Raw genomic sequence first — 15,313 nt, 5'->3', positions numbered from 1 at the left:
TGTTGTTTGTTAACTTATTTCGTGGCACGAGGCACTGGCCTAAGCACAATAACGAGGAACCTTTTCTTCTACTCCTTCCCCTACAACTGCATTCCAGTCGCCCATGACTATTAGAGATTCATCGTTTGTTTGAAGTTGTTTCTTTTAAGTGGCCTTAGCCTGAGCAGCCAATGTACTGCTTTCACATTATACCCTCTTGTGCCATTTTAGTGTCATTTATTAAACAAATATTATATAGAAGGTGGTGGTGGTGGTGCAGGAAGGGGGAGGGATATCCTGCTTTAAGAATATATTCGCTTATTTTCTTGCTGTAAGGAATTGTTAAAATTACTATGAAGTAACTTGTTGTCTTTTATCAAATCAGTGATTATACTATTAATTGTAGCAGTTGGTGCGATTAACAACATAGCTTGGTCGAATAAAGAGTGAATGTGTGAATATACCCTAAGGCCTCATTCTTATCAATTTATTTGTGTGAAATTTCTACTGTTATTTCTAGTGTGTGTGTTTCTGTTATACGATTTTGACGTGTTGTCCATTGGCTGTTGTTTATTACGAGTGAGTCTGATCATTGCTGTGTTTAGAGTTATTTGTTGTTATTGAATAAATGTAATCAAACAAGAAATGACATTACTACTCTGTAGTGTAGAGAGACTATCACTGGAGACTTCCGAGTATTACCGGGAGACGATTTTAATACCATTTCTCAAACCAGGGGAGGACCGAACACTGACCTGTAGCTATCGTAACGTAGCTCGCAAAAACTTCGGACAAAAGACGCTAAGACTTGTCATCAACCAAACCAAGATCTGGACTCTAGAAACGCCGGAACAAGTAAACTGCTTTTACTGTGGCATAGGAGATACCGTTAAACCCAAAAATTTTCTCTATGCATAGGTATATTCTTCGATTTTGAAAAGTTCTGTGACTCCATTTGCAGACAAAAATCCTGTAGCCCCATTACAAATAGAAGTTCTGTGGACGTCTACGCATATACGTATGATCCTTTCTTTCCAATCGAAGTTTTAGATATCTTGTAGGGGACACTCTGTCTCAAAAATTATAGCAAGAGGCTAATATCCCTTAGGGTTCTATTTTAGACTTGACTGTTTGGTGTAACTATCATCGGTAATGCGTCTACAGTTCTCTTCCGTTCAACACCCATTGTTTGTAGACAACTTTACCATATTATATGCCTCCAACAACGTACCACTGAATAATTGTTAGTTTGTCCGCTGGAACTGGTGATAAAACTGTGGTGAGGAGTGATACGAATGTTTTGCCAGAGAAATGAGTTTCTGTTAACTTTAATCACGTTATTCCCCAGTTTTATTCTAACTGTTATTAAAATGGACTATCTTCTGAGCATTAGATGTTCTGTGATGTTTCAAGGTTACTGCATCAATGGCCTGCTGGTGCTAAATGTACTAAAATGTCTCAGGTATAGGCCACGAACTGAAGACCGAAAATGTTTCCTCAGTCATCATGTGCCGTTGGGTGACACCTCCATAACTATGACGTGTTGTGCTATCCCTCTGAGGCTGTGGTTGCTAGTTTTACGACTAGCCACACTTCCCCATCTCAAAATTAACTGTGCTGTTAACAATGAGGTTTTGAGGCTGACAACAGTGGTACATATGATGTCCGATTCCCAGCCCTTGTGCTGAGGTCGGCAAACCTCCATTGTCATCCAGCGGTTGATAGTAAAAACGCTAAGTTATGTAGCCTTATGCCGACCCCACAGTCACAAGCGTTCAATACTGTCGCTGAGCCCCCATTGAATGAATACTCACAAATAATACATACGGAATTCGAGTGACGCAGGAGCCAGTGCCAGGTAATGAGCACCATGTGACTGTCAAGTGTGCTGATTAGCAATAAGAACTGAAATTATACTTCATTTCTCATTGTACATTAAGAATTTAACTTTGTACTGTATTTCTAGATATAATTCATTCGGAATTTTGTCTGGCTACTGCAACTAAATTGTTTACACTAATGGTGGTGAGCAGAGAGATTCCTTCGGCGGTGCGGTCTTACTTCATGCAAACATCAGCACAATTCTCGCTCCAAATGTGTTCACAGTATATAATCCTTAATTATATGTGACGGTGAGGGTGCTGCAGCCGATGTGGTGCATCCTCCAGCAAACTTCTCTTTTTTATGACATCCTAAGAGCTCTTCAGACTATCCAAATCTCAGACGCTGCACGAAAGCGAATTCAGATGATCCATGACGACCCCTTGCCACCTACAGAGACAGAACAAGTAGGAGTCTCTCTTCCAGGTACGAGATAACGTGGTAATTCTAAGTAATGAAGAAGCAGCTGGTGCAGCAGAAGGTGAAAAACATTACGCGATTACTTCGTTTTTACAGGACATGATCTTACAACTAGTGGCTAGCGTTGAGGAAAAACAAGTTTAGTTCACTGAAAGTGACATAACGTATGTCGCGCTTCTCCTTTCCGCGGGTGAATTCAGAGTGAGTACATTTAATTCGCTCCCGGATAGGGCATTTTCCTTTGGCAATTGGAAACCTACGTGCTCTATTATTTGCTGTATGTATTTCAATTTCTGTCTTCCTCTGTAGTTTGGCAGTCTACAGCTTATTCTAGTAGCGTGGAAGTCATTCCCTGATCTGTTAACAAATGTCCTACTATCGTGTCCCTTCTCCTTATACGTGTTTTCCACATACGCCTTTCCTCTCCGATTCTGCGTAAAACCTCCTCATTCCTTACTTTTTCAATTCACCTAATCTTCAACATTCTTCTCTAGCATCACAAAAAAATGGCTGTGAGCCCTATGGGACTTAACATCTGAGGTCATCAGCCTCCTAGAACTTAGAACTACAGACATCCATGCTCGACACAGGATTCGAATATGCGGTTGAAGCGGTAGAACGGTTCCATACTGAAGCGCCTAGAACCGCTGGGCCACACCGGCCGGCTCTAGCATCATATCTCAACTGCTTCTATTCTCCTCTGTTCCGGTTTCCGCACAGTCCACGTTTCACTATCAAACACTTTTGTGCTCCAGACGTACACTCTAAGAAATTTCCTCCTCAAATTAAGGCCTATGTTTGATACTGGCCAGAGCTGACCTTTCTGCCAAGGCTAGTCTGCTTTTCAGGTCCTCCTTGCTCCGTCCGTCATTGGTTACGTTGCTGCACAGGTAGGAGATTCCCTAACTTCATCTACGTCATGACCGTCAATCCTGATACGAAGTTCCTCGCTGTTCTCATTTCTGATACCTCTCATTACTTTCGTCTTTCTTCGATATCGTCTCAGTCTGTATTTACTACTTATTATACTGTTCATTCCGTTCAGCAGATCATGTAATTCTTCTTCACTTTCACGCAGGATAGCAATGTCATCAGCGAATCGTATCACTGATATCCTTTTCACTTTCAATCTTAATTAAACTCCTGAACCTTTCTTTTATTTCCATCCCTTCTTCTTCGGTGTAAATATTGGGCCGTTGGGGGGAAAGACTAAATCCGTATCTTGCACCCGTTATAATCCGATCACTTCGTTCTTGGTCGTCCACTCTTATTATTCCTTCCTGGCTCTTGTACATATTTATATTACCCGTCTCCTCCCATAGCTTACCCCAATTTTTCTCAGAATGCCGAACCACTTGCATTATTTTATATCGTCGAAAGCTTTTTCAAGGTCAACGAATCATTTTAACTTGTCTCGATTTTCTTTAGTCTTGCTTCCATTATTAACCGCTGCATCAGACTTGCTTCTCTGGTGCCTTTACATTTTCTAAAGTCAAACTGATCGTCATCTAGAACATCCTCAATTTTCAATTCCATTTTTCTGTTTATAGTTCTTATCAGAAACATAGCTGCATGAGATCTTAAAATGATTGTGCGATATTCTCGCACATGTCAGATCTTGCAGTCTTCGGAACTGTGTAGATGATATTTTTCCGAAACTCAGATGGTGTGTACCCAGACTCATACATTCCACACGCTAACGTGAACAGTCGTTTTGTTGCCACTTCTCTCAATGATGTTAGAAATTCTGATGGAATGTTATCTATCCCTTCTGCCTTATTTGATATCATGTCTTCCCAATCTGTTTCAAATTCAGACTCTGTTACTGGACCCCCTATCTCTTCTAAATTGACTCCTTTTTCTTCTCCAATTACATCGGACAGATCTTCCCTATCATTTTTTTTTTTTGTCATCAGTCTACTGACTTGTTTGATGCGGCCCGCCACGAATTCCTTTCCTGTGCTAACCTCTTCATCTCAGAGTAGCACTTGCAACCTACGTCCTCAATTTTTTGCTTGACGTATTCCAATCTCTGTCTTCCTCTACAGTTTTTGCCCTCCACAGCTCCCTCTAGTACCATGGAAGTCATTCCTTCATGTCGTAGCAGATGTCCTATCATCCTGTCCCTTCTCCTTATCAGTGTTTTCCACATATTCCTTTCCTCTCCGATTCTGCGTAGAACCTCCTCATTCATTACCTTATCAGTCCACCAAATTTTCAACATTCGTCTATAGCACCACATCTCAAATGTTTCGATTCTCTTCTGTTCCAGTTGTCCCACAGTCCATGTTTCACTACCATACAGTGCTGTACTCCAGACGTACATCCTCAGAAATTTCTTCCTCAAATTAAGGCCGGTATTTCATATTAGTAGACTTCTCTTGGCCAGAAATGCCTTTTTTGCCATAGCGAGTCTGCTTTTGATGTCCTCTTGCTCCGTCCGTCATTGGTTATTTTACTGCTTAGGTAGCAGAATTGACTTCGTGGCCATCAATCCTGATGTTAAGTTTCTAGCTGTTCTCATTTCTACTACTTCTCATTACCTTCGTCTTTCTCCGATTTACTCTCAAACCATACTGTGTACTCATTACACTGTTCATTCCGTTCAGCAGATCATTTAATTCTTCTTCACTTTCCCTCAGGATAGCAATGTCATCAGCGAATAGAATCATTGATATCCTTTCACCTTGTATTTTAATTCCACTCCTGAACCTTTCTTTTATTTCCATCATTGCTTCCTCGATCTACAGATTGAAGAGTAGGGGCGAAAGGCTACAGCCTTGTCTTACTCCCTTCTTAATACGAGAACTTCGTTCTTCATCGTCCACTCTTATTATTCCCTCTTGGTTGTTGTACATATTGTATATGACCCGTTTCTCTGTATAGCTTACCACAACTTTTTTCAGAATCTTGGACAGCTTGCACCATTTTACATTGTCGAACGCTTTTTCCAGGTCGACAAATCCTATGAACGTGTCTTGATTTTTCTTTAGCCTTGCTTCCATTATTAGCCGTAAAGTCAGAATTGCCTCTCTCGTGCCTTTACTTTTCCTAAATCGAAACTGATCGTCACCTAGCGCATTCTCAATTTTCTTTTCCATTCTTCTGTATATTATTCTTGTAAGCAGCTTCGATGCATGAGCTGTTAAGCTGAGTGTGCGATAATTCTCGCACTTGTCAGCTCTTGCCGGCTTCGGAATTGTGTGGATGATGCTTTTCCGAAAGTCAGATGGTATGTCGCCAGACTCATATGTTCTACACACCAACGTGAATAGTAGTTTTGTTGCCACTTACACTAATGATTTTAGAACTTCTGATGGAATGTCATCTATCCCTTCTGCCTTATTTGACCGTAAGTCTTCCAAAGCTCTTTTAAATTCCGATTCTAATACTGAATCCCCTATCTCTTCTAAATCAACTCATGTTTCTTCTTCTATCAAATCAGACAAATCTTCACCCTTATAGAGGCTTTCAATGTATTCTTTCCACCTATCTGCTCTGTCCTCTGCATTTAACAGTGGAATTCCCGTTGCACTCTTAATCTTACCACCGTTGCTTTTAATGTCACCAAAGGTTGTTTTGACTTTCCTGTATGCTGAGTCTGTCCTTCCGACAATCATTTCTTTTTTGATGTCTTCACAATCTTCCTGCCGCCATTTCGTCTTAGCTTCCCTGCACTTCCTATTTATTCCATTCCTCAGCGACTTGTATTTCTGTATTCCTGATTTTCCCGGAACATGTTTGTACTTCCTCCTTTCATCAATCAACTGAAATATTTCTTCTGTTACCCATAGCTACCTTCTTTGTACCTATGTTTTCCTTCCCAACTTCTGTGATGGCCGTTTTTAGAGACGTCCATTCCTCTTCAACTGTGTTGCCTACTGCGCTATTCCTTATTGCTGTATCTATAGTGTTAGAGATCTTCAAACGTAACTCGTCATTCCTTAGAACTTCCGTATCCCACTTCTTAGCGTATTGATTCTTCCTGACTTATGTGTTGAACTTCAGCCTACTCTTCATCACTACTATATTGTGATCTGAGTCTATATCTGCTCCTGGGTACGCCAGTATTTGATTTCGGAATCTCTGTCTGACCATGATGTAATGTAATTGAAATCTACGCGTATCTCCCGGCCTTTTCCAAGTATACCTCCTCCTCTTGTGAATGTTGAACAGGGTATTCGCTATTACTAGCTGAAACTTGTTACAGAACTCTATTAGTCTTTCTCCTCTTTTATTCCTTGTCCGAAGCCCATATTCTCCAGTAACCTTTTCTTCTACTCCTTCCCCTACAACTGCATTCCAGTCGCCCATGACTATTAGATTTTCGTCCCCCTTTACATACTGCATTACCGTTTCAATATCCTCATACACTTTTTCTATCTGTATATCTTCAGCTTGCGACGTCGGCATGTATACCTGAACTATCGTTGTCGGTGTTGGTCTGCTGTCGATTCTGATTAGAACAACCCCTCATAGAGACCTTCAATGTACTATTTCAACCGATCCGCTCTCTCCTCCGCATTTAACAGTGGAATTCCCGTTGTGTTCTTAATGTTACCATCCTTGCTTTTTGTGTCAGCGCATCTTGTTTTGACTTTCCTATATGCTAAGTAAGTACTTCCAACAACCATTTCGTTTTTGATTTCTTCACATTCCTGAATGTCCCTGAACATTTTAGTACTTCGTTTTGTCATCGATCAATTGAAGTATTTCTTCTGTTACCCATTGTTTCTTCGCAGTTAACTTGTTTGCACCTATGTTTTTCTTTCCAACTTTTGTGATTGCCCCTTTTAGTGATATCCATTCCTCTTCAACTGTATTGCCTACTGAGATATTCCTTACTGCTGTATCTATAACCTTAGAGAACTTCAACCGCATCTCGTCATCTCTTAGAAGTTCTCTATCCCACATCGTATGTGAATAGATTGTTCTTCACTAATATCTTGAACTACAGCTTACTCATCACTACTACATTGCAGTCTGAGTCTATAAATAAAGAGAAGTAATTTCTTGAAGACGTCTGCGACCATTATGAATATTTTGAGAATAAAACCGTCTGGATTGTTTAATACGTAACTTATGTATATTGTCGGCTAGTCCAGTGCCATCACCATATCTGTACATAGAACTTGTAAAATTAGGTTGACTGTTAGTGAACGCCAAGCAAACTGACAATATTTTTTTCTAAATCCATGTACATCCTCCCGCATCAGTTTATCGGAAATGAGGACACAAAGAAAGAAATACGTTACGGGATCAAGATGCTTTTATTCACAAAGAATGATTTGTTTTAGCTCAAAGTATGAAGCATTCGACCGTGTTACTGGTTGATTTGTTCTATTATTCTGTCGATAATGAAACGAGCCTAGTACGCTACAATGTATGAATAAATTTGATTTTTTTTATTTGCCTACATTGTCTCGTAGGTAGAGCATTAGAAATAGCTATGAATAAAGAAGTCAAGATAGCAGAGCCGGATATTATTAAACATTCAGTCCAAACAAGTAGATGCTGAGAGAACATGGTGAATAAATGAGTATGAAAATATACCTAAACCAGATCTTAGTTTTAAACTAAATATAAAGAGATGAATTATTTGGAATGTTTATTTAACGAAGAACCTAACGTATTCAAACTGTCTATGTATGAAGCTGCATTTGAAACAAGCAATAGTCTATTTTATAAATTAATGCACAAATTAACGCAGGAGGAGGATAAACAAGACAATGCAGGTGGCGTCTCCCAAATTCAGTGTAGCAATTGTGATGCGACCAATATGAGTCAGTCTGATTAAATGAACAGAAGGATACATTTTGACCATTTTGAAAAGGCAACTGCGCTCAGGCACGATTATGAATACTACCACCCTATTCTTGCGAATTACGAAAAATCTTATACTTGTTCGGATGCTAAATAAAAGGTAGAAAATAGGATATAATGGAGTAAATGGATATTTAGATGCATGAAATGATACATGGAAGTATTTTGAACTAGTGAACTCGCCAATGCTTCGCAATAATAAAATATATATGGAAAGGGTGTACGTCCTAATCTCCTTCTTTCTTTCTCTGTTCATGTCCTACTCCCCTCTTTCTCTGTCCATCCCCTCATCCTTTCCCCTTTCTCTTTCTATCATTCACTCCTTCTCTGTCCATCCCCCTCACCTTCTCTCTCTCTCCATCTTCTCCTCCCACTTCTCTCTGTCGATCTCCTTCCGCATCTCTATGTAAATTTCTTCCCGCCATCCCTCTTTGCCCACTTCTCTTACCACGTCGTCTGTCTGTAAGCCTTGTTTATTGTCATTGCAAAAGTGCCCCTTACTGGAGTAGAAGTCGCTTAAAATCAACACGTAAATCGCTTGGGATAATTTATACACGGGGTATGTGAGACACCTTTCCAGATGCTGGATGGCAACTTCATTCACAATATTTCGTATAGTTTTGATCTGCGAAAGGGTAGAAATAAAAACTCACGGACAATTCAGGTTCCATTGTAGTATTAAAACAATAAGTCCATAAGCCATAATCACAACTTTTCTGTTTCTTGTGATAACAAGCTGCGAGCGCCTGGTTGTAAGGGAAGTAATGACGATACTCATATTTTTTATGTGCAAACATGTTTTATCTATTTTACGATTATTTAAAGATGGAACTGCTTGGGGGGGGGGGGATATTACAGAGCTCTCCAGACAGTTCCGATTATTGTGTTAAGATATTTGCAATGAGAGAGCAGCGTTTCAGAATCTTCATGGATTATTATAAATTTGGCGTGTTTATATTACGAGGACACAATGAGCAGTCGGTTTGTTGCTGCATGTGACATTTTCATAATACTATTTGGGGTGTGGAAGACTTAATAGCATGAACGTACATTCTTATTTAGGTATGCAAAGTAGAGTGTGGCATTATTTGAATATTCATAAACTCTTAGTTCCAATGTTCTCTACCACACGAAGCACATAAGAGGATACCGCTTTTACATGCGTTTGTCCTGAAATATAAGACGAAACCTGCTGTTAGACTTTATTGAAACAGAACAACAATATCATTCCTCACCCCCTTTACGTCGTATTAGCAATTTATAAGGGATATTTATTTTATAGCTGATAAAACACTAAATGTCGGTTTTCATTGATCTGTTTCTCAGGTCTACAAAGAGAGAATGATAGTACTGTTGAAATTAAACAATTGTAAATTCAACCTCCCCCCACTGTCAGTACCATAACGGAAGGTCAAATGAAAACGAGACAGTGGCGATAAAAGTAAGTAAACTGATTATTTGAAACGTACTTACTGTTAATATGTGTAATCTGCTGTGACACAAAATGGTCAATGGCTCCAAGGAAAAATACTTGTTGCAATCATGGTTCCATAGGTAAGTATGAGCATTTATAAATGAATGTATTGACCATCTTGTCCCACAGTGGGATACATGTATTAACTCTTATGGAGATAATTTTTGAAGTAGTCTACTTACATTTTTCGAGAGGTCTCGTTTTCATCCAAAGTATCTTATAAATACCAAGTCTAGTAGCAATCATATTTATTACTAGATAATACGTCAAGTTGCATGAGAAAAAAACTTCTTTGTTCATTTTCAAAAACATTTTGAGAGAAAACACAGACCTACTTTTATAGTTGTAGTTAGAGAAAAGTCTAGATCGCACAAATCAATTTTATCGGTGACCAGTTTTAGTTCAAAGGCGTACATTCTTCAGATCGTTCTCTCAGGTACAGAATGCTATAAACATAGAGGGACATATAAATTATAAACACTGTAATGAAATAAAACGAAGTTATACGCGAAGCTGATGAATGGAGATGGGTGAATGGAGCAGGAACTGCAGAGGCCTCCAGATGCTGTCAACTGCTGAAGAAGAGCTTAAATACTGGAAGCTCAGTTTCCATACGCCATTCTAACCAACTGAATGAATGTTCATTGAATACACGATGAAAAACCGTAGTTAGTATCTAACCTCCCCCTCACATATCGACCTTAATCACAGTGAAAAGTTAAACCAAGTGTACCTCTTGGAAATTTGGGAAAAGCAATCGTCACCGAAGTTAATCTGTCGGTAAAGAGGGAGGAAGCGTTACATCTAAATGAAAGGAAAAATGCAAATGAAATTGGTGGAAATTAATTTTGAAAAAGGGTACAGTTAATAAAGAAAGTAAAATTGCGGTTGCTACTTTAAAAATTAATTGATGTTGGTTAGATAGTTGAGATTTGTGGAAAATTACTGTCGCCAGTCCTATGGACAACTACTATTTAAACTGATAAGGAAGGTTAATGCACACACAATTAGCACTAAAAGCGTGGCAACGGAAGGTTGACACCTGTTGTGTGAAAAGTGAATGTTTGTCAGAAGTATAAATTTCGTTACACTCTGACTTAATTTAACAAAACAATTAATAAAACTGGAAAACTGAAAGTTAATTTAGTGTCTCAAATTAATAGTGAACTTTATTTCTGAAGCACTACGAAATTAAATTAAATAAGGTTAGTCTTGGGCTACCTCAACGATTATCTAAAAAGCAACTTGAATCTACACAATTTAGAAATAAGGGATTTAACTTTGAACTTGAATTAAATGATTTTCAACAATTAACAAAAGTAAAATTTAGTACGTACCAAGCTGAGCTCCAGTCACAGGTAAGCTAAAATATGGTAACAAAACTCGCACTCTTAATTTGTGCTCGTGTAATCTAGATGTAGTTCTGTTTGGTTATTGTAGCCAGGTATAAGTACTTTAATTGAACTTTGAAATTAAAGCAGTGAAATGGAATGATATTATTTTAATGCTGGCTTTTGAACTTCAACGACACTCGGGTTCATATCGGAAAAGGAAGGGATCCTGCTTGGTAATGCAATTGGGAAAATGAGCAACAAAGGTTCATGCTACGTTGCTATATTTTAGTGATGCAAATGGAACAGTCTGAAAAGATGGGGTCTGCCATACAGTTCTAAAACCTTACGTGCTTCTAGTCTTTCTTGTTGGTTGATCGAAGGTTTGAAATCGTCGATCGAGGAGGTGGCGACAGTCACTTATTGTCGGCCGTCGCTGTTGCAGAAGCTGGATGCTGGCGCGCTTTCTTCTAGACGCGATCACCAGGCAAACCGAGCTCTTGATGTGTGCCAGCTAATGTTTCCCGTCCGCGACACCGTGCCAGAAACTATCATAGCAAGTCGAACGCAATTACATACTGCCAAACCCCGAAAGCACGGCATCTTGCGGGAGCGTCACTCAATACGTATGCTCTACCGCACTACTCCAGCGAGACTCCCTCTGCCCGTGCTCCACGCGTCAGAGTTAACACTACCAAAGATCCTAAACACTCTGGTTCTCCACACGACCTACCGATGTAATCGTTCGATAGTATAGTTTTTCGTAGGCAACACCCAGAGTAACAATGCAAATTATATTTACAAAACAGACTAATTATAGATCGGCATAAATGTATAAATATGTATACACAAATTGTAAAACAATTACAACATATAAAGACAAAGAAATGTCATATCTTCAGGTAGCAAAAATAAGGAAAACAATTATAGTGCAATAGATGGAAATAGGATATACGTTTCCGGCGTTACAAGTAACTATAAATTCTATCTATTTCTAGTTTGTCTAATTACAATATCGTCTTAATCTGATTATTTTAATTTTACACTGTAGAATACAACATAAACTAAGAAGCCAGTATAAACGACATTACACTGCCCTTTAAAGGACCGTGTGCACATCCAGGATGCTGCTGGTTACCTTGCAGCTGCAGCACAACGATTACGGTCAAAGACGTAACGATGTATTAAAGTATGTCTAGTTGATCGCACTGATGTATTAACTGCCAGTTAAATGGCATACAGCAGATGATCCACTGGAGTGCAGTGTAACAGCGATGTTACAGACTTTTACGTTGTGTAAATTTTCGTTTTAATATAATACGTTTTGCAGTTTAAACGTAAAAAAGAAGTAACTGTTGGCGACGTTAAAGTTAGGTATCATGAGGAATTTGGTAATAAAACAAAACAAATCATAGGCACGTCAGACATGTTGATCAGAAACCAGGGACGCCTTATACATACATCCTATCGCATAGAAGGCAGTGTATGTCATCGTCTTTTTAATGTATGTTCCAATTCTTTGCATCACAAATAAAATAATGGTTAATCTTAAGTCTTATATATTCCTATACCATAAACAGATAGCATTTTCATTCACTGACTAGAGTTTTTCGTTATGTATACAATAAGAAATGGTTAGTAATGACGCGTGGACAGGATTAGGAGGCGAACTTCCGCAATTTAACCATACCACATCGTTGCTTCCCCACATCACCACCAACCGACAGTAAGTCTAGTTCTTTTGTTTCTACTCCTGTTTCACCTAGACTGGTAGGGACCAGTTTTCTATTCTCTGTGTCCGTATTTGCTGCTCTGTACAGTTTGCTTGTGTCGTCGAAACTTTCTTCGTTGTGTGTTCCTCATCACCTCTTTACATACTATCGTTTTATTGTCCCGCATCCGGCACCGTCGCCTCGTACAATCGTGCCTACTACCACATAAAAACAGCTGCGATTGCACTCCTCCCCCCATCCCGCCCCTTTACCGTGCCGTCGTCGCCACCGTGAGTATCCTAACCAACTTGCTGTCGCGGTCATCATTCCCGCCGCCATCCACATCCGCTGTCATCACATGCTGTCATCACATCACACCACACGTCACTGCTCTCATCCCCCACCATCCTGGCGATGCACTTCCAAGGGTAATAGTTATCGATTTTTTGTTCTCAGTCTCCTCTATCCTCAATTGACATTTCAGCCACTCTCTCATTTACACCACCTATTGCTATGTGGAGCACTTCCACTGACCCACTACCTTATGTCCAGCAGCCACACCCTCCCCAAAAGCCTTTTCCCCACCTGCAGCTGGCCGGGGTGGCTGAGCTGTTCTAGGCGCTACAGTCTGGAACCGCGCGACCGCTTCGGTAGCAGCTTCGAATCCTGCCTCGGGCAGGGATGTTTATGATGTCCTCAGGTTAGTTAGGTTGAAGTAGTTCTAAGTTCTAGGGGACTCATGACTTCAGACGTTAAGTCCCATAGTGCTGAGAGCCATTTTTTTTAAACTCATCTCCAGTCGGCTTCTTTTGCATACTATACTCTTCACATGACCTCAACCACCTCTTCTATGACAGTCTTTGCCTATCCCCCACTTCTAATTTTTCCCACACCATTATCTTCCCTTGCAACACCATCCAACTCAATACAACACATCGAGATACCACTGCAGCACTTGAAATCACATTAAAGTCAACATCTAACTGTACCTAGTCAACTGTACTGAAAGGACCTGCACCATGCTGTATCCAGCTTCTCCAGTTGCTCAAACACAAACCCACGCCACAATCCTGAAACAACCAGAGAAGCGGCCTAACTCAGACGCCAATACCAGCCCCATAGTCTAAACAACACAAGAAAATTCCGATCCTACTGAGCACTGACACAAACCATCCTAATGCACTGTCGCCCCCAGGAGACTCCCTTTTCGTTCTCTCCAATGCTGGCCCCAGATTCCTTCATGCACAACCCCTTGCTCTAGAAATAATTTAATACGTCACTCACATTAGCTTCACTAAAATCATCCCTCACAATGGTTCCGTCATCAAATGCTCGAATCCCAACTTCCGCTCCGATCTTTTCCTAAAAATCTCATGCAGTACCTATTGCCTTCATACCTCTGTCGGTGTCTTCAGCAGCATGTCCTCATCTAACAACCCTACCTGCCTCACTATGCACCCACATCCACTGCCTCGATAATACAGATTGGCCCTGAGATCACAGCAAAGGAATTGGTCTCTGAACGCAATTGAAAACATGTTTTAGAAATCCGTACAGCCTCCCATGCGCACAACGACTCCTAAGGGTCTTCACAAAGTGTTCCTCACCATTGATCACTTTATTAGGGAGTGATATACAACCACTAACATTAAGCTGAACCTTCCAAATCTCCCCTGAAGTCCCAGCATTACCAAAATTGCTTTATTTGCAATGACCACTTCAATCCTAATTGTAAAAATTCTCCCACCTGCCCTCACTGTAAAGAGTAACACTTCCTCAACGAATGCTCCCAGCTCACCTCACCTCTAACCAGAACAACTGTAGTGACGTCCACCTTGTCTACTCTGCCAACTGTAAGGTGAAACAGCCTCTCCCTCCTGTCAAACCAGAACTAACAGTACTCATCCATCCTACCGATTACCCTGTCCACCCCAATAACTCACCTGTGCCACACTTGTAATGATGCCAACCCTATCTACTCTGCCTAGTACAAGGCTAAATGTCCACCCATCAAACAGGAACTGACAGTATACATTCATCCTATTGGTAACCCTAACCATTCTAATAACTCACTGTGCCCAAATCTCACTGCTGAAGACATCGACATATTCCTCACAATCGTCCTTCCAATGACTAAATACCCTATAACAAATGTTTCTCATTATATACTCCATCTTGATACCAAAACAGGTTCATTCTCTTTTCACCCATCTCAAGACCTTCATCTAAACCTCTCAAACCACCTCACCCACACAATCCACTCCCAGGTCTCTCATTATGGCATGGCAGCATTCCCCCTACCCCATCAATAAGTCCTTCTTAATGCATACCTTCCCTCAGCACAATATTGATACCTTCAACCTCAAGGAAAAGTTCCCCCAACCCTGTCAAACAATCTGAACCCATGGTCATAGGTGGCATTGCAGCCAACCACCCAGGAAAATTCCCATTCGGCCTCAACTCCTAACACAATAATTCCCTGAACACCTTATCCTCAGCCACTTCTTCGTAACTTGTGACATTATCTATAATCAACTTCGTCAGCCTATTATCTACGATTTCCTCACCCACTCTCACTGTACCTCTTCCACCATTATCGCTGCCATTGGCCTAAAGATCCATACTAGATCCCCTCCACAACTCCATCGATATCATCAGTTAGCAGACTGCCTCCAAACTGACATTGTCGGCAT

The sequence above is a fragment of the Schistocerca gregaria genome, chromosome 3 (genome assembly GCF_023897955.1).
Source record: "Schistocerca gregaria isolate iqSchGreg1 chromosome 3, iqSchGreg1.2, whole genome shotgun sequence".
NCBI lineage: Eukaryota > Metazoa > Arthropoda > Insecta > Orthoptera > Acrididae > Schistocerca > Schistocerca gregaria.
This window is presented reverse-complemented; position numbering follows the sequence as displayed.